Source organism: Eucalyptus grandis, chromosome 6, assembly GCF_016545825.1.
Source record: "Eucalyptus grandis isolate ANBG69807.140 chromosome 6, ASM1654582v1, whole genome shotgun sequence".
Lineage (NCBI taxonomy): Eukaryota > Viridiplantae > Streptophyta > Magnoliopsida > Myrtales > Myrtaceae > Eucalyptus > Eucalyptus grandis.
Genome location: NC_052617.1, coordinates 55300032 through 55321574, shown reverse-complemented (window position 1 = coordinate 55321574; position 21543 = coordinate 55300032). Strand labels below are relative to the sequence as shown.

At 37.9% G+C, this 21543-nt stretch overlaps 1 non-coding gene and 1 pseudogene across 1 annotated transcript; both read left to right on the top strand.

Annotated features, from left to right (window-relative positions):
- Positions 1–1681: 1681 nt before the first annotated feature.
- Positions 1682–2625, top strand: LOC120294556 (annotated as a pseudogene).
- A 13023-nt stretch (positions 2626–15648) lies between these two features.
- On the top strand, positions 15649–21268 carry LOC104452338. The gene is made up of 3 exons (XR_005551765.1): positions 15649–16525; positions 16622–16798; positions 20058–21268. It is a non-coding gene; the product is annotated as a wall-associated receptor kinase 2 (transcript).
- Positions 21269–21543: the final 275 nt, after the last annotated feature.

Sequence of the window (21543 nt, the reverse complement as noted above, 5' to 3'; positions counted from 1 at the left end):
GGCCAATGTGAGGAATGCATATGGCTAGCCTTCTTTTCCTTTTACTCTTTCTTTACTCCTCCTGAGATTTTCTATTTGAAGTGTTATTTCCTATGTTATCTCCTCATTTAACCTTGAGAACTTTAAATAATAAACACGGCTTAATTTTGCACAAACTGTAGGGATTTTACTCAATTCTGGCCAAAACTTCCAAGCGTGCCAAAATAAAGGACTAACTTTGACAGTGATCCCAAACCTAGCGTGCAGTTGGCTCAAAATATTTGCACCATTTTTGCACGCCATTATTATCTTTTTTCCTGCCTATGGCATATTCTTTCATTCGTTTCCTCTTTACGTCATTTCTATCTTCTTACAATCATGAATTGTTTTTTTTTTAATCTTTTTTTTGCTTTTAAACTTTGATATTATCGCGAGAATGGTGATGAGATAAAGAAACTTGTCCTACATGAGGCATGAAATGGGTATGGTAGTAGTTTTAAGTTGGGGGCGGGGGATGGGGGGACGTAAACCCCGCCCTTGTCCTGCCCCACCTCACTGCATTCCCCAAGTACATGCTCAATTGCTTCTTTTTCTGGGGTTCCCTTTTCTTAAATGCAGTGAGCAGGTAAAACGAAGAAGGTGATTGATTCAATTGTGGATCTGCATGTGCTTCTTCTTCTTTTTTTCCCCTCTTTTCCTCCTTAAAGTCAAACTTGTTCCTTTCTCTCTCGTGTTTTGATTAGCATCTAAGAACCGATAGAAATGGTTCAATGGGTTGTTTCATCTTTCTTTTATGTGTGATGCACAACCTATACAACTTTTCTATTTGTTACACAAGCCATATTTACCACGATATTATTCAAATAGCGAGTTAATTACTATTGATTTGACAACATATATTCAAGAAGATGACATGAGTAAAAGAGGAAGTTATACTAACCCATTTTCAAAATTTTCTTCTAGGCTACTGGTCCTTCCCATTTTTGTGTCATCACAAGGGATACAGCAGATTATAGAGACAGGACTTGCATTGAGTTATTTAGACGTATGTTTAGTTCAACGAAAAGATCTCTATACATGCATGCATTAAATGATGCGAATTTGGTTGAGTAAGACCTAGAAAACTATAAACAAGTATATTGTTGTGCCATGGGAAAAGAAAATACCTATTCTTGTGGTTAGTTTGAGTTTATTATTTCTTTCACATCGATGTAAACCTGTTAAATTGATGACATTCTTTATAGGCCATGGAAGTTCTCTCCGTGTTTGTGTGCGCGTTTTGATAGATTAGCTTAACCAAATCCATTATCCTAATTCATATTCAAAGGGCACGAATGATAACCATTCTGGAAAAAAATTGATTTCTCGAAGAGAAATAGATTTTTTTATTTCTATTTCTAGATGAATTTCTAAGCAAAAATAACTGTTTGATAACGATATAAAATTTTTACTCTAAAAATAGAAATTTGTTTGATAACGACACAAATTTTCTTCCTTTCGGACGGTGGCGGACCGACGATCAGTTGCGGCGGCTAAGAACCGGTGACCGGTGGAGGACATGATGAGAAGAATTTTTATTTCTCATTTCTATTCCAGAACTAGAGAAGTAGAAAATTTTTATTTCGATTTATATTCCAAATCTATTTTGGAACAAGAATCTATTTCAGAAATAAAAAAATGAAATAATTTTACCAAACGGATTTTTATTCCAAAAACAAATCTGGTAGTTGCGATTAAGAAGTCCAAGTTTGTGGACCGAAGCCAAATTGAACAGTTCATCAATGAAGTCATCGTGCTTTCTCAAATTAATCATCGAAACGTGGTCAAACTTTTGGGATGTTGTTTGGAGACAGAGGTGCCTTTGTTAGTGTACGAATTCGTCAACAACGGAACTCTCTTTGATCACATCCACAACCCTAACAAATCATCAAAATTGTCTTGGAAGACCCGATTGAGAATTGCATCGGAAACTGCTGGAGTCCTCTCTTACTTGCACTCGGCAGCTTCCATTCCCATTATCCATCGAGATGTCAAGTCGGCAAACATCCTTTGGATGCTAATTACACTACAAAAGTTTCGACTTCAGAGCTTCAAGATTAATCCCACTTGATCAAACGCAATTGTTCACTATGGTTCAGGGAACATGGGGATACTTAGACCCCGAATACTTGCACACAAGCCAATTGACAGAAAAAAAGTGATGTTTACAGCTTTGGAGTCGTGCTAGTTGAGCTATTGACAGGGAAGAAGGCACTTTCATTTGACCAACCGGAAGAAGAGAGGAGCTTGGCAATATACTTTCTTTCATCACTAGAAAGCGGTAAATTGTTTCAAATTGTTGAGGAAGTTATTGCAAATGAAGGAATCAATGAGCAGGTGAGGAAAGTTTCCAATCTTGCAAAGAGATGCTTGACAATAAAAGGAGAGGAGAGACCAACCATGAAGGAAGTAGCAATTGAATTAGAGGGACTCAGAACAATGGCTGACCTTACTGGAGACGGTCATACAAATGTGAATCAGGAAGAGATGGTTCATTTGCCAAGAGAGAAGACCGATGTGTGTATGGATATTAGTGGGCCCATGAACACTGGGTACACGGATAGCATGGAAGACCATGACATGTCAATATTCAGTAGTGGGAGATGAGAATACTTAAGTTACTAATACATATCTCGGTGTGTTGTGATAGATATATGTGCGTATTTTAGCTTTAGAGGGCTTTTATATATAACTCAGCAACCGGATGTAAAAATGGTCTCTTCCGTCTACCGTATGTTTGTGATGTCTTTGAGATTAGGAGCTATCTTGTCTTTGAGTTCGAGGATATAGTTTGTCCAACTTGGTTGAATATTTTTCTTGGGCAATTCCATGGTTTTGCCTAGAACGAAATTTTTGTGTGCCAATTATACGCATGACATGTATTTAATTCCACACATTGCCAACCGACATAAGCTTCGCGTTTGGGTCTTTCATCGGGTGACTTATGCTTTATATTACTAGTCCATAAGATCAGTGGGGTAAGGGCCATATTTTCTCCATTCCTTCTTGTGCTTACTAAATTACAAAATAAACATCATCTACACTTTTTTTCTAATTAACTCTGTGAAGTATAATATCCATATTTTTAACCAACCAATAAAAGATATTTCCTTGAATTAGTGATGGAGTAAAATAAAGTCCGATGAACATATGTATTTTATGGGCTCAGTATTCACTTACCTAAGGAGGGTCTTTTCATGGCACAACAGAAGTATCGAATGCAGCCATATGGCATATCTAAAAACCGAGAATTTGTGTTTTTGATAAAGAGCAAATATTGGTCAAAACTATTTTTCACATGATAAAATGAGCTAATTGGCAGGTAGGATGCCGGTGCGGCATGTAATACTTCTTAGCAAAGTTGAATTAGCTGATTGGTTCATTAGAAAGACTCTAGGAAACTGCTGGGTTTCATTGTTACTGCAATGTGAAGTAGGGGAAGATTTATCTTCAAGTTCTGATTGAATATACAAATAATCAATCCACAGAATGCAAATGTTTCGCGAGACACACGGTATGCGAATGTTTGGCTCTATACAACCTTTCTCGTTGACAACTCTAAAGATGGAAAATATACGAAGTTTCAATCTACCAACATAAATGCACTCATTGTAAAAAGCACACTCCATGCACAAAAACTCTGTCACGACACTCTTTCTGCGTCACAACCAGGAAACATATGGTTTTAAAGATAATGTCAAATGGGGGACCAATGTAGTTCTCCCAAACCCTTATCTTGTTAACATTGGCTTCACTACTGACTTATTGGAATTGGATAGAAACCAAATGAAAAATGAGAATATACCTCACTTCCTATACAATCAGAAATTTAGAATCCGGAGCCTGATTATACTAATTAAAGAAGCGGTGCTCTTTCGGTTCCTAAATTTGATTATCTTATAGTAAGGCGCCTAAGTAGTCTTTCTACCAAATTATAAATTATGAGGATTTTGTCTAGTGAGCCCATGCAATTTTATTTTATTTTTTGTTTCTAAACTGATCATAAAAAAAATGGTAACCTACATTGACAAATAATATAAAAGAAATACAATTAACTCATCAAAGATAATAATGACAGATTGAATAAAAAAGTAAATTGTAGTAAAGTAATCCGATATGAGACAAGCAAAAAAATATAACATGGCCTTGTTATTAAGCTCTAGGACAGCAAGTCCCATAAGTTTAGTTCAAGTTGAGTTCCACCTCTAAATAAACTAAACTATTTAAAACTAAACTAGAGAATCATGAATTTCCTTACACCATGTATGTACTATCTAAATGAAACTAAATTAATTATAATACTAAAATCTAACCTAACGATCAAATCAAGGTTTATTTTCCCAATCGAGTTTTCCATTTTTTATTTTATTATATTTTTGGATTTTATTTATTATTATTATCTTTTATTATTTACTAGAAGGAGCATGGGTCGGGCCCTTGAGCCCGGTCAGTATGTGAGCCACCATTGGATTTTGTAGGTCTGGGCTATGGTCACAAGTTGGGATTTGTCACACAAAGCCCTCTTTTAGACACAGGCTCTTCAAGCCTAGTTTTATTATAACAACGTTTAGCCCTAAGCCCAATCTCATGAAGACTGATTTGAACCCCCTTTTCACTGTGTTTTATTAAGCCCATTTCTGAATGTAGCCGAACTGCACTGTGGAAAATATTTTCCGGAAAAACAATTTTCTCATTTTAAAAAACATTTTACCTAGAAAAATTAGTCAACAAAAAAATTTCCTAATCAACAAAAAACTATGCTCAAATTGAAGGAAATGATCTCTTGCTTGAAAAGGTCGAAAAATATTTTCCAAAATACCATCGGATATTGGTGCTTGGCCCCAGAACCATATGTTTGAAACAGAATCTCTATTCCCAAGTCTCCAACTAAAACACCTTAAAACTGAAATGAGCGGAAGCTTACTAAGCGACTAAAACCCAAATTCATTAAACCTAATTAAATCTTTCTTTGTAACATCGTGTAATCAAAACGCCTTCATTGTTTTCTTCTTCAAGCACCTTCCACAGTGAACCACGCTTGTTTTTTCTTTAGCCAAAAACGACATTCTTTACCGTGTTGACGGCCACCGCGGGTCACCACTTCACGGATTCAAGGAAGATACAGGCATGAAAAAAGAATAAGGCAATAAGGACCTGGAAGCGGACGTCCAGACTCATACGATCTACCTCCATTATTCCTCGCTGAAATCAGCTATCGAATGATGCAGGAGCACACAAGAACATAGAACAAAAAGAAACAAAAGAGGTGTTTGGATTCGAACTCAAATCTAAATACTAACAAATTAAGTGATATTAATCAATCTATGTTGACGCGTCCTTGGGTTCAGGCAAAATCATAGGCTATTTTTTCTTCGTGTTCAAAGGCATTTATCAAAATGTTGTGCATGCAATCGGCGATGAAGGGGGAAAACAAAACAACAATGGCTTTGGATTAGAGATCGAGTTCAAACAAAGTCAATCGAAGATGTACACAAGCACAGCCGTGGATTCGAGTTGAATCAAATTCGATCCTATTCTAGGACATGTTCTCTTGGCTCTATTACTCCCTCCCTCAATACAGGGCATAACAGTGAAGATAGAATACTTGATTAGTGAAGCAAGGCGAAGCTACGAAGATCGAGGAACGAAACTCGGACGTTCAACAGCAATGAAGATTGGCACCAGCGAAGGAATCTCGAACGTGAGTTGAGCCACTTCGTTTCCGACTGAGGAACGGAGCAGGGTGAAGCTCTGATGCACGGCGTCAGAAATGGCCAGCAACGTCTGGGAACGGTGTCTGACCTCAATCTCGGTTGTCCGTTTCCCGCGCCTTCTTCTTCCGTCCTGGAACGAGCCGAAGGAAAGAAGAAAATGGACTGGGGTCTTTTTCCTTTCTTATTTATTATTTATTTATTTTCTCGCCATCTTTACTTTTGTACTTTTACGAGAATGAAAATTTAAATTGTTAACCAAAACTTGGGTGCAAACAAACTCTTATAACTATTGATTCCCACATTCAATTTCAAGCTAACATAAAACCTAATCATGAAGATTTCGATAACAGCCGCGCATGACATATGGCAAAAGTGAAGATTTCCAACAGATGGACAAAACGTATAAAAAAGAAAGGATTTTCATTTTTACTTTATGCTTTCATGTTCGTATTGACTTGGATTATTTCGCATGCTCGAAACATCACATGTGCCTACATTATGATTCGATCAATATTGCAATTTTTCGATTTTCTCTTCTTTCAATCAGAGGACAAATCTACATGATACGGTTGGATCCATTTATGTAAAACTCAATGTAAACTCTAGCGGAAATCTAAATAGATGTGAAGATTTGTTGACCTGTGCAACCTACCTCCATCTTGCTAGTTTATTTAATAGTGGGAGCCTAGTGTCTCAATGAGTTTAAAGCTGTTTTGAGCAAGTAAGCTAATTTAAGGAATTTGGTGCCTTAAACCTGGTAGAAAATGACATGTCTTTATTAAAGTCTTTTCGGAGATGTAAGTGGAATTGTGCACAATGTTTTGAGTGCATTTTACTATTTGCTCTCACAATTTGACTTTTATTAAACAGAATTTTTTTTTTGAAATTTTTGAAGTGCGCAAATTAAATATACGATCGGATAGATATGATGATCCTTAATAGTCTTCAAAATATATAATTTGTTTTGAGTATATTAGAAAAGCCAATACGTGATGTTTTGTTCTATTTTAAGATTCAAACGCCCTAATAGAAATCTTGGAATATTGTAGAGATAAATTTTTATGGTTATTATGCTTTCTTATCATTCAACTGATGAAATTTGTTAACTAGTTGGCCTCTTTCGTCCATCATTGTTGTTTCACGACTAATAGTTATGGAGCAATATTAGGTTTTGGAATTGTTCAAATATAGAGTTTAACAAGAAGTCCCTTTCTTCGTATAAAAGGAAATGGTCAGCTCTTCTCCTTTCCCAATCAACTTTCATTTTTTGCCTTAATCAACTCCCCAAATGAAAAAATTTGCCACGCACGCACACTACGAAAATTGATTGGGTATGGAGAAGACAAGACTTTTCTTTCCCACGGAATGAGAGACATTTCCTTAAAGTCTAGAATCCTAGACTATTCTCTCGAGATTATTTGAAAAGTAAGAGCAGCTCGTTTTGTGACAAGAATAGCTTGTCCTTCTCGATGGGCCATTGAGGAATTATGCGGAACTCACCCTAGCTGAATTCCCGATATCCAGCACCAAGAAGAAGTTCCCCGCCTCGATTGCAAACACATAGCATCCTTCGTAGACCGCCGAGGGAAGTTCTCTTTGGAGCGTATGTCTTCGTGCAGCAACATTTCGAACGTCAGCAAACAGGTCGTGCTCCGGTATAGGTTGCTGCGAGACAAGCATCCCTAGGAATTCCTTCGACTATGACATCTCCGTTGAGAGCTTTTCCAATCCTGCCTACGGCTTCTGGGTTGGTGATCTTTCTGTTGGAACCAAAAGGACTTGGAGGGAGAGAGTACACACACAAAGAGAGATTATATTACACAATATGCCTTTGTAAAGGCTTAAGAGAGTACACACACTAACTTTGCTAAGCTTAAAACTCTCTCTAAAATCTTACTCTCTCACACACCTAAAAAAAACTAACATAACCCCATATCTATAAGCACTTCACCGCCTGGACTTCAGACATGCAAGAGTTAAAGTTGAACTTTTCTTCTTGGCAGTCAAAAATTGTGGGCTGCGTTTCCTTCAAGTCCAAGTTGCAAGCCACAAGTTCACCTTCCTTCGTACTTCTTGAGATCTCCAGCAGCAAGTATAATAATATTTTATTGTTGTGCCCAAGATACTTGTACTTTCTTCATGATTTTTCTTCTCCGGCAGCTTAGAGAGACGTGGTGCTGTAGCACACGTTTCTTTGACGGTTTACAAACCGACTAACTCTTGCTTACACATAGCCAAAAAACAATTAAAAGACAAATAAGCTAATCAAAACACAAAACCAATTTTACTATTTTCTAACAGCCTCCCTTAAAATTGATTTTGTAAGACTATGACACCAAGCATTGTCTTCAATTTCTCGAACAAATCTGCCTTCAATGGTTTTGTCAAAATATCTCGCAATCTGGTCTTGATTTACGTAAATCAAGTTCAATCTCACATTCTTTAATCAGCTCATGAATATAATGATACTTGATGTCGATATGTTTGCTCCTGCCATGAAATACGGGATTCTTGGCCAATGCAATCGCTAACTTGTTATCACACATCAATTTAGTAGGACCTTTTTGTTCATGCATAAGCTCAAAAAGCATCCTTTGAAGCCATATCACTGACATGCTGCTGAAGATACTGCAATGTATTCCGCGTCAGCTGTTGAGAGTGCAATAACTTGTTGTTTCTTTGATGACCAAGAAATTATTCCGATCCAAGAAAGAATGCATATCCGAAGTGCTCTTCGTGTTTCAAGTATCACCTGCCCAATCAGCCTCGTATACCCCACTAACCGAAGTTGTCGGTGTAAGAATATAAAATTCCATGATCACGAGTTCCACCGACATACCTTAAAATTCTTTTTGCTGCTTGCAAATGTGATTGGTATGGTTTCTCCATAAACCGACTAATAATTCCCACGCCATAAGTTATATATGGCCTAGTGGTAGCCAAATATCTTAAACTGCCAACAATACTTTTGAAATAAGTGGGATTTACCGATTCACCGGTTTCTTCTTTCTTCAACTCCAACCGTTCTGCTACAGGAGTTCGAATTGATTTGAGCGTTTCCATATTGAATCGCTTCAAAATATCATTAGCATACTTCTGCTGTGAAACAAATATGCCTTCATTTGTCTACTTCACTTCAAGGCCCAGAAAATAGGACATTAATCCCAAATCTGTCATCTCAAATTGACTTGTCATGGCCTCCCTGAATTCAGCAAACATCTTCTCATAGCTTCCTATAAATATCAAATCATCAACATAAAGGCAAAACAATTATAATATTGCCGTTAGTATTTGACTTGATATACAGTGTATGCTCATAAGGGCACTTTTGAAAGCCATGCTCCAACAGGTAAGTATCAATCCTCGTGTACCAAGCTCGAGGTGCCTCGTTTTTTAGCCCATACAACGCTTTTTCAGTTTATAAACTTGATTTTCACGCCCTTTCTTCACATAACCTTGTGGTTGCTCCACATATACTTCCTCATCGAGAAAACCATTAAAGAATGCCAATTTCACATCCATTTGATGGATTTTCCAACTGTACCGAGCCGCAAGTGCCAAGATCATTCGAATGGTATCCATTCGAGCCCCTTTGGTGCAAATACTTCAAAATAATCAATACCTGGCTTTTGCTTGTAGCCTTTCACCACCAGTCTAGCTTTGTAATGGTCCACCCGACCGTTGGGTTTGCACTCGTTTTGTACACCCACTTGACACCTATAGGCTTCTTACCGGGTGGTAAAGAAGTTAGCACCCACGTGTCATTCTTTTCAATGGAGTGGATTTCTTCATCCATTGCTTGGTTCCACTTCTCATCTGTTGCTGCATCATCATAGGATATGGGGTCACATTCGGTAAATAAACAAAAGTTTACCATTGTTTCATCAGTGATTTCGTCACTGTCATTATGATCAACTCTTGTGACCACATAATCCTTGAATTTTACTAGCGTCTTCTGCAGTCGTTGTGAACGACGAATCAATGGTTCTGCAGTCGTTGTTGGTGAGGAGGATGAACTATCAGGTGAAAGTGATGGATCTTCAATTGAAGATTCTTCGGTCTCCCTCACCAATGGTTCATCTTCCATAGTAATGTCTTTCTCGGGGTCAGCCTTTTGATTCCAGTCCAGGCTTCATCTTCAAAAATTGGACATCCCCTTTAATAATTATCTTCTCCGTGATAGGATTATATAGCTTATAACCCTTAGTCACATTACTATATCCAATGAAAATGCACTTCTCGCTTTTATCTTCCAACTTTTTTCTTCGTTCGTCCGGTATATGGGGATATGCTACACACCCAAATACCCGTAGGAACGAAACATCTGGCTTGTTGCCGCTCCAAGCCTCTTCTGGAGTTCTTTCAAGAACACTCCTTGTTGGACACATGTTCATCACAAATACAGCACAAGCAATGGCTTCTGCCCAAAACTTCTTCAGTAATGCTTTAGCCTTTAGCATACTTCTTGCCATTTCAAAATTGTTATATTCTTTCTTTCTGCTATACCGTTTTCTTTGAGGAGTATAGCTAGCAAATAACCTGACGTTTCACTCCATGAATTTTACAATAATTGTCAAATTCATTGGAAGTAAACTCTCCACCTCTATCTCGATCTCAATGTCTTTAAATTAAAGCCACTCTTTCTCAACATAGACTTTGAATTCTTTAAATTTGCCAAAAGCTTCGGATTTTTTTCTCTCAAAAAATAAGCCCATGTTTTTCTAGTAAAATCATCGACAAAAATCAGTGTGTACCTTTTTTGTCCAAATGATTCCACCTCAACAGGGCCACAGATATCCGTATGTACCAACTCCAGAGGTTGCTTGGCTCTTCTAGCTCTCCCAATTGGAAAAGATTTCCGATGTTGCTTTCCAACGAGACATCCTTCACATGAGCGGTCTGGAGCGTCGATCAAGGGCATGCCAGTCACCATCTTTTTCTGGACTAGTAATTTAAGTCCACGAAAATTTAGATGACCGAACCGAAGATGCCATAGCCACTTGCTGTCTTTTATCATTACTTGGAAACTCAATAGAGTCTTCGTCTGAAGGGATAGAGGAAACATCCGGTTCTTCGTCATCTGTGTCGTTGTAATCAACTTATTGTTTGCGCCTCTAATGGTGCACACACCATTTTCAATGTTAAATTTGTGGCTTTTTCGGATAGTTGCCCAACACTCAGCAAATTCCAAAGAGTCCCGGCACAAAGTAAACGTCACAATAGTAACATTAGTACCATCTTTTGAGTTGATATCAATGTTACCTTTGCCCATCACGAGAATTTTGGATTTATTCCCGAAGTTGACTTCACCACGAACCGTCTCATCTAACCGAAAATAGCTCCTTTGACCACACATGTGATTGCTGCACCCAGTATCAAGGTACCAAATTTTTGTGTCCATGGTACTTGAGTCATCCATTTGGCATGCTAACACCACGCCTTCATTTGCATCAAAGCATGCACATATTCTAGCTGCTCTTGCCCCCCTGTTTGCTCGACATTCGGATTTGTAATGTCCGAATTTGTTACATGCTTAAAACACTTGACTTTTGATTTGTCACGTGTTTTATATCTTTTAGTGGAATTCAAATTTCCACCTCTACCTGGCACCTCCACGACCTCGGCCACCATGATGACCTCCTCGATTTGATTGAGTGACCCGACTCTGCAAAGTGCTTGCTCGAATTCAACCGATAGACTTCTGGTTCATTCTTTGCTCATGCGAACATAATGAACCCATCAACCTCTCCAACGTCATGGTTGATATATCTTGGCCTTCTTTGATCGCCGCAACCACGTAGTCAAATCTTTCAGTCAAAGACCTCAAGATTTTATCTACGACTCGTACATCTTGGAGCTCTTCACCATTAACCCTCAATTGGTTAACGATGGTTTGTACACGATCAAAGTAAGCCGAGATAGATTCAGAGTCATTCATGCGTAAAGACTCAAAATCTCCTCGAAGTGTTTGGAGCCGCACCCGCCTGACACGATCATCACCTTTGTAGGATTTTTGCAATATATCCCACGCTTCTTTCGCTGTCTCAGCACTCGATATTTTTTCAAATATCGTCTCCTCCATGGCTTGAAAGATCGCATATAATGCTTTCTGATCTTTCTTTCGAGATTCCACCAACGCTTCTTTCTCCTCCTTCCTCAAAGCATTGAATTCTTCAGCATCAGCTACTTCGGTGTAGCCATTCTCCACCTGGTTCCACAAATCTTGGGACCTGAATAGAACCTTCATCCGGACGGACCAGTTGTTGTAATTTTTTCCGTTCAACTTTGGAAGTTGCAACTGAACGTAACTAGTGGATGCCACTGCTAGCTCGATACCAATTGTTGGAACCAAAAGGACTTGGAGGGAGAGAGTACACACACAAAGAGAGATTATATTACACAATATGCCTTTGTAAAGGCTTAAGAGAGTACACACACTAACTTTGCTAAGCTTAAAACTCTCTCTAAAATCTTACTCTCTCACACACCTAAAAAAAACTAACATAACCCCATATCTATAAGCACTTCACCGCCTGGACTTTAGACATGCAAGAGTTAAAGTTGAACTTTTCTTCTTGGCAATCAAAAATTGTGGGCTGCGTTTCCTTCAAGTCCAAGTTGCAAGCCACAAGTTCACCTTCCTTCGTACTTCTTGAGATCTCCAGCAGCAAGTATAATAATATTTTATTGTTATGCGCAAGATACTTGTACTTTCTTCATGATTTTTCTTCTCCGGCGGCTTAGAGAGACGTGGTGCTGTAGCACACGTTTCTTTGACGGTTTACAAACCGACTAACTCTTGCTTACACATAGCCAAAAAACAATTAAAAGACAAATAAGCTAATCAAAACACAAAACCAATTTTACTATTTTCTAACACTTTCGCAGCTTAAATTTAAAGAGTTGGGCTCTAGTTCTCGACTGGGATAAGGGATAAAACACGCGAGGACGTCAAAAAAGAAAGGCAAGAGCTACATGTGCACCAAGAACACCAGTTGCACCGCACATTCTTGAACTTGTCCTTTATATTCATATGGCCTGAGAAAACTAGATACATTTGATGTGCGGGCTTAGTTTGTGTTAATATTGATGAACGTGTGGATCTAGAGAAGAACCCAGTTGAGGGATTTGCCATAATGTTGAAGGAGTTTATACACAATCATGCCCAAGCGGTTGTCATGATGATGGCAAGAATGGTGGTGGAGATAGATAAGGATGCATTGCTAATCCATCACATTTAATGAAGATTTTGGTTGGTTAGTTCTTTCATTTTACTTGGAGTTCCTGACTCAAGAGACATACTATCCTAGCTTATTTTGAGAATTCATGACTTAATTTTATTTTGGTTTAGGAGAAATTAAATATTCACATTTTACTTGGTGTATTCTAATCACCGAAGTTTCTATGCAATCTGATAAAGAAAAAAGTTTCTATGCAAAAGATAAATGAGATTATCCAATGCAGTAAGCACATCACGCGTTACTAATTACACCACAATTGAGCTATCTTAAAATCCAAAAATAGATTAACTTCACTCAGTTCAATGTTACTCTAAGATCATCTATTGACTTGGTGACCTTGGGTTTTGTGTAAATGTGAATACATTTTCCTTCACCAGAGGTCACATTGTGAACAATAATATCTGCACCGGCTAAATTGTAATTTGCGTCTTCTTCGGTGCTATTAATCGTATAAGTATATCGTGGAATTGTAAGTTGGTCAACCACCTTCTTGCATCATAGCAAACCTTAAAGATATTCCAGTTCAAGTGTTATTTCTTGTATTCTTTCCTCATATAACTGTGAAAACTTTATATACAAAAGCACAACTTAATTTCGCATGCAATTTAGAGATTACCCAATTTCCCTAACTCTCAAACGTGTCAAACTAAAATGCTAATTTTTTTTATAGCTATCCCAAATCCGACACGCTGTAAGCTCTAATGCTATGTCTAGTCATCCAAATTTCTAGTTATGATAGGACTGGATAAAATATAATATGAAATTCAGGAGTTTTGCTTTATCATATCTATTGTTTGATGATTGCAGTAATAAAGTCAAATATGTTCACATTATATCAAAAATATTACAAACATAGATAGTAAAAATCTCTCACAACGTTCTTGCCTACTTTATTTTATTTTATTTTCCTCTCCTTTTTAATTAATTTCTTTTTTTATTTCTTTCGTCCCCTTCCGTCATTCTCTAATAAAAGTTTACTAAATGGTAAATTATACTAATATACCTAAAATATTAAAACACCTAAAATATATAATAAATATAAGTATATATTTAAATTTATTTATTGAATCTATATTATAAAATAGAATTAAACTCGAATTTATAAATAAAAATAAGATTAAATGAAAATAACTGAATTTTTATATTTTATATTTGAATTTCTTATATTAGAATTCAAATATTAATTATATTAAAATAAAATTTTAATTTTGTTAATTTAAGAAGTTTGTTATTCGAGAAAAAATAACTTTCTTATTATCGATATTAAAAATCCTATCAACCTTTACTCTACCTCCCCATAAGATAATTTTATCCGGTCTATACCATTTATATCTCGACTTTATCTTATTTTGCGTAGACAATAAATGCAAAATATAATAAATTCTTAAATTTTATCCTAACTATCAAATGTAGCCTAAATATTTATGCAATTCCAGCAAAGCGTTGTCATCTTTTGATTTCTTGTGACGCATTTGTTTATTCTTTTACTCTATACGCCGTTTTTATCTTCTTACAATCATGAATCATGCTCATGGAAATCTTAAAAATTGATATTAGCGTGGGGGGTGGGATGGAATGGTAGAGAAATCCGAGTAGTCGCGAGAATAGTGATAAGGCAAAGAAACTTGCTCTGCAGGGATAAGAAAAATTCTAAAAAAATCCAAAATTTCTTAAAGGTTGGGCCATGTGGCCCCACCAATCAAAAAAGTTGTTGAGCCTGTATTAGCTCATTAGGGCCCTTAGGCCTGACCCCATCTAAGCCCAAAATGAAGCATGGCCTTGTTTAAAACGGGTTCATGCCTGGCGCGTCCCAGTCGTGCCGGGCCATGCCCTGGCTTGGCCCATTACCCACCTCTCTAGTGTGTCGAGAGAGAGAGAGAGAGAGAGAGAGAGAGAGAGTGCGCTTTTTTTTTTTTTTTTTTTTTTTTTAACTTTTGACGGAATCTTTGACCAATTGAATCGGGCAATTTGCCCGCCTTAGAAGACTTTTCTAGAGAGCCTTTTTTTTTTTATGGAATCTTTGACCAATTGAATCGGGCAATTTGCCCGCCTTAGAAGACTTTTTTAGAGAGCGGCCAAAATGAGAAAGGGTCATGTCCAAGTCGATCCGCGTTTTATCTTACATAAGAAAAACGTCAATTTGCCACCCACGTTTTATGGGAAAGTCAAACCCTCCTCTTGTACCCAAATCTGTGACAATTTAGTCCCTAAATTGGTGGAAATAAGTTCGCTTTACCCTAATTCACCATAGCCTAAGCAAATAAATTCCAGACTGCTTTTCCTTGCCTAGCCAACAGAACCCGAAGAAGACAAAGAAAACAAAAAAAAAAAAAAAAAAAAAGAAGAAGAAAAATCTCCACACCGTAGTAAAAACTTCTCCTATTTGTTGTTATAGAAGTCGAGGTTAACAAATTTACATTTTCAAACTGCATGAGTAAATTAGACAAATTTTGAGGAGTAAAACGGCGTTAGGTGAAAAGCGCAAACGACATCGCATTGTTTTCGAGGGCGTGAAGTGGAATTTCCCTTCTCTCTTTTTTTTCTCAAACAAGAACATGAGAAACTTCAAGGCTGCGCTTTGTCAATGAGCGAACGCGTTCCTTTGTTATAAGAACACGCGCGATCCATTTCCATGATACACCAAATTTACAGAGAGAGAGAGAGAGAGAGCCATGGGTTGGGGTTCAGAGTGGAATCCTTTGGAGATAATGAGGATGTTGTTAGTGGTCGAACAGTTATTACTGATATCATCGTCATTATCATCTTCTCAAACTGTATCTCCCAACTGCCAAGAAACTTGCGGAGACGTCGCCGTGCCTTACCCCTTCGGCATCGGAGACGGTTGCTACTTGAACGAGAACTTCTCCATCCACTGCAACGTCACCGCCGCCTCCACCCCCAAGCCCTACTTGTGGGATACCAACATCGAAGTCCTCAACATATCACTCGACGGCGAGCTCCGCATCCACACCTACATCGGCATGGACTGCTACACTGAGTCCGGCGTACACCAACAGCCGCGCACTTACGCCTACACCAACCTCCCGGCGTTCCCTTTCTCTAACACCAAGAACAAGTTCACGGCCATCGGGTGCGACACGGTTGCCGTGATCGCGGGATCCAAAGGGAACGGATTCTCGAGCGGCTGCCTCTCGGTGTGCACCGGGATTGACGACGTGACCGATGGGGCATGCGATGGCATCGGGTGTTGCCAGACCACTATACCGGAGATGATCCTTAATTATAATGGCAGTGTGGCCAGCCTGAAGAACCACACCGACGTGTGGAGCTTCAATCCTTGCAGTTATGCATTCTTAGCCGAAGAGAAGTCCTTCAATTTCAGTAGGGAGGATCTTAGTGGCATGAAGAACACGGTGGTCCCCTCGGTGCTCGACTGGGCCGTTTGGAATGAGACTTGTGGCGAAGCAGCGAAGGACCTAGCGAGCTTTGCTTGTAAGGCGCAAAGCGAGTGCTTTGATTTTCCCGATGTACCCGGTTACCGATGTAATTGCTCTTCTGGGTATGAGGGGAATCCATACCTTGGCTGTGTAGGTCGGTATATATTCTGAATGCTTAATGATATTTTGATGCTATTGTTCTTTCTTTTTCTCTTGGAGTTTCCATTTAATGTGCCTTTAATTTTTGCAGATATTAATGAATGTGCTGATCCAGAGAAGAACCCGTGTGACGGAATTTGCCATAACACCGAGGGAAGTTATACATGCTCATGCCCAAAGGGTTACCATGGTGATGGCAAGAAGGGTGGAGATGGATCAGGATGCATTGCTAATCCTAAATCATCACATTTGGTGATCATTTTGGTTGGTAAGCTCATTCTGACTATTTAGCTTTTTTGGGTGATGATTTCAATTTGATGTGTTTTACGAGAAAATACTATTCATATATTTAGCCTGATTTTCCTGTGTATTTTGCTTTCTTGGAGTAAGTTTACAACAAAACTATCTCTACCCTTTCGACTGAAATTTCTATGCGAAAGAGATTAAGCATCAAATTGGTTCTAATTCAAGTAGCTATCTTAAAATTTAAAGGCTAGATTTCACTCTTGACAATGTTTAGAGCATCTTTGGCCATAGAAGACTCGATGATATTGGGTCAATGTGAAAACATTTTCCATGAATTGTATTCACATTGTGATTGCTATCCTATGACTTTGCCATAGTTACGTGATGTTCCATACTTGTTATTAAAAACTATTCTCGCGTGGACCCACCAGTAGGCATCATTGAATTTGTCAAGATGACCATAAAGAGTGCATATGTAGCAAGATTGGTGCTTCTATATCATTGAATCTAGAACCATGGATGGCTCATTGATTTGGTCAATTTAGTCCTAAACCTTTTATAATTATGCCAATTCAGTTCTAAACTTTTTTGGGCCAATTTAGTCTTAAACCTTTTATAATTATGCCAATTCAATTCATTCGGCCAAAATTGGCCGGTCGGCGCTGACGTGGACACCGGCAGGAGACAGCCGACCGACAAACGCTGATGTGGCAATTTTTTACATTAATTGAAGATTCATATCTTAACATATACTTTCTTGTATGTATGAATTTATGTAAATTTGTGTAAATAACAAATTAAGTCAGGATTGTTAAAATAGTTTGTTATCATAAAAAATGTGTCTCTTGGTTAAGATAAGATGTGACTTTGAGTGAAGAGAAGACATGACTCTTGGTTATGAAAAGAGATGAATTAATCCTAAAAAGAGGCAATGGATAGTTATGAAATGAAGTTAGTCTTGACATGAAGAGTGGTGATGGTTTGGATAAGGTACTTATTCTCAATAGATGTGTTGAGTGATTGTCTGTGAGTAGAGACAAATTCATATATATTATTTATAATAACCACAACTGTCCATAAATACTTATTTAGAACTTTCTCTTCTTCTCTTTTTCATATGTGCAACTTTAACATATTTAAGGTGAAATCTAAGAGAAATTGAGTAACTGATGAAGTCATTTTTCCATGACTTTATTGTATATCCTGGAGGTATATTTACTTTAAATTTGACAATAATAATAATGAGAGCAAATAATATATTAAGGACAGTGACTGTCACAACACATAAAAATTACTACTTCTCTATTCATCAACAATCAAATTTCCCAAACGCTTACTTCATAGTCCCAAATAAAATTAGTCAAAATGCAACACCCATGGACTTTGTGGCCGAGATTTAGCAAAATATATATGCTTCGCATACAGGCCATGGCGAGGAATGGATTTGCCTAGCCCTCTTGTCCTTTTGTTCGTTCTCTATTCTCCCTAAAGATTTCCTAGTTTAAGTGCTATTGGATATGTTCTTTCCACATTTCACTGTGAAACCTTTACATAGTTAAGCATAGCTCAACACTGCACAAACTGTAGAGATTGACCCAATTATGGGCTGAGATTTCTTCTTTTTTTTTTTGGTCGGTCTTACTCTAATCCTATTCTAACACACACTCTCAGACTTTTGATTTGCCTCATTGTAAGGCGTGGGAGTCGAAACCCACTCTTGAAATGAAATCGTCCCCACCCCAAGCCCCCCGAGAAGGTGGGGATTTGAACCCCCCACCTCCCCCTTCCAAGTTGGAAGGGTGGCCACTGGGGCGAACCCCGTGGTTTATGGGTTGAGAACTTGAGATTTCAAAAAGGCCAAAATAGAACACTAACTTTGACGGTAATCCCAAATTTGGCACACCATTAGCTTCAGATATTTACACAATTTTATCACATCACTATTATTTTTTCACTACCTATGACGTTTTCTTTTGTCCCTATCCTTTATGTCGTTTCTATCTTCTTAAAATTATGAATTGTGCTAATCGATTTTTTTCCTTAAAACTTGACATTATCGGGATAATGGTGACGGGATATAGAAATTTGTACTGCATGAGGCATGAGGTGCGCATGGACAACTTTACTAGTTTTAAGTCGCGGCGGGGGGGGGGGGGGGCGGGCGTAAACCCCGCCCTTCCTCACTGCGTTCCCAAGTACATGCACAATTGCTTCTTTTTCTAGAGTCCTCATTTCTCAAATGAAGTAAGCAGTAGAATTAAGAAGGTGATTAATTTTGTTTTGTTTTATTTCTTTTTTTTGTTGAAAGAAGTCGATTGATTGAACTGTGGATTTGCAAGTGCGTTTTTTTTTCTTTAAACTTTATCCAAAAAGTCCTAAAATGATTCTACGGTGATCAATTCATCTCTAAATCTTTTAATTGTGCTAATTTATTCCTAAACATTTTGAAAATTTACTAATTTAGTCATAAACCTTTCAACTATGTCAATTAAATCTTAAACTTTTTGATGATTTGCCAATTTAGTTCTTTTGACCAATGATGTGGACAATTTTTTCCTTTAATTTTTTTTTTAACTTTTCTTTTCTTCTCTTTTCCTTTTTCCCTTATCCCCTCCCTCGGTCATTGTCAAGCATCGGTGATGGTTGGTGAAGGTCATCGGCTTCGAGCGGGGGCAGCTTGGGCCTAGGCTGGCACGGCTCGCCCTCGGCGACCCAAGCATATGTGTCCCTGACCAAAGGCTAGTGACTGTTGACCTCGCTCGTGATCGATAGAGAGAAAATGGAAAAGGAAAAAGGAAAAATCAAATAAAGCAAAAAAAAAAATCATAGAATTAAAAAAATTTGCAAAAATTGTTAACATTAGCACTAGTCATGTCATATAGGATGGTTAGTGATTTTCAGCCAAAATTGGTTGGAAGGACTAAATTGACAAATTTTTAAAAAGTTTAGAACTAAATTGGCAAATCATCAAAATGTTTAGGACTAAATTGAAACAATTAAAATGTTTATGATTGAATTAACTACCGTTTGATAAATTTAGGACTTCTTGGATAATCTTATTTGTAATTTCATAATCTATGCCTTCAACAATTTGATTGTATCTTTGTTTCTCACCCATAAATGATGCATAATATTTTTGATTTATTTTGTTGAGCTAATCCTCCTTTTTGGCTCACTCTCTTCAAATCTTAAAAGCACTTGTTAAATTAGTGGAAACTAATTTGTTGACGATGAAGAGGAAATTGGTTACATAGCTATTCCGTTGACTTTTTGGGACACAGGGGCTGGCACGGGTACCGGAGCCATAGTGTTGCTTTTGCTTTGTTGGTGGTTGAACAAATACATCAAAAGAAGGCGTGAAGCAAAACGCAAGCGAAAATTCTTCGAACGTAATGGCGGATTTCTGTTGCAAAAACGTCTATCTTCTATTGAAGACAATCATGTGGACAAAGGCAAGTTATTCGCCTCATTAGAGTTAGACATGGCTACGGATCATTTCAATGAGAATCGAATATTGGGTCAAGGTGGTCAAGGAACTGTTTACAAGGGAATGTTGATAGACGGAACGATCATTGCGGTCAAGAAATCCAATATTATTGATGCAGACAAGTCGAACAGTTCGTCAGTGAAATTGTTATTCTCTCTGAAATCAATCATAGAAATGTGGTCAAGCTATTAGGATTTTGTTTGGAGAGTGAAGTCCCTCTTCTGGTATATGAATTTGTCCCTAATGGAACTCTCTATCGCTATCTTCATGACCCAGACGAAGAATTTCCCATCTCGTGGGAAATGAGATTAAGAATTGCCAGTGAAGTCGCCGGGGCTCTTTCATATTTGCACTACGATGCGGCCGTACCGATTTATCATCGTGATATCAAGTCATCAAATATACTTTGGGTGAAAATATAGAGCCAAAGTGGCGGATTTTGGAGCTTCCAAATTGATTTCCATAGACCAAACACACTTGACCACAATGGTGCGAGGAACCTTCGGATACTTGGACCCTGAATACTACCAAACAAGTCAATTTACCCACAAGAGTGATGTCTATAGCTTTGGGGTTGTCCTTGTTGAGCTACTAACCGGAGAAAAGCCAATTTCTCAACTAAGGGCAGAAGAGGACAGAAATCTAGCCTCGTACTTCATCATTTCGATGCAACAGAATCGCTTGTTCGATGTTCTTGATAAGGAGGTATTAGACCATGGTGAGAACGAAGAAATTATTGCGGTGTCCAACTTGGCGAAAAGATGCTTAGAACTTCATGGAAGGTACAGGCCTACAATGAAGGAAGTGGCGATGGAATTGGAGCAAGCACGATCACTACGAAATCCCACAGTCGCCCGACAAAATGAAGAAGTGATCAATCGCATTAGAACTGGATCTATCTATGTTTCGAGTGTGATTCCGATGTCAATGCAATTGGAAGCACAGGTAGAGATGACTTCAGTGCAGGAGGATCAGTCACTCTTATCACCGAGATGAAGATGCATTTAGTTGTCTTAGTCCAAATTTTTATGATATGAGACATCGCAATCCCTTTATTTTCCTTTATACGCGTGTTGCAGAATAATGTTGATGAAGTGCCCAGAAACAATATACTAGATTCATGCACCCTTCAATTTACTAGTATCAGTGATGACTATATTATCTCTTTTTGATTTCTCGTTAATTTGCTTTAGCTTTTTACTAGGGTTTACTATTATATCAAGAAAATAGCTTCTTACAAAAATACCCAAATTAGTTGTTTTAGAAATATTCTGTCCATG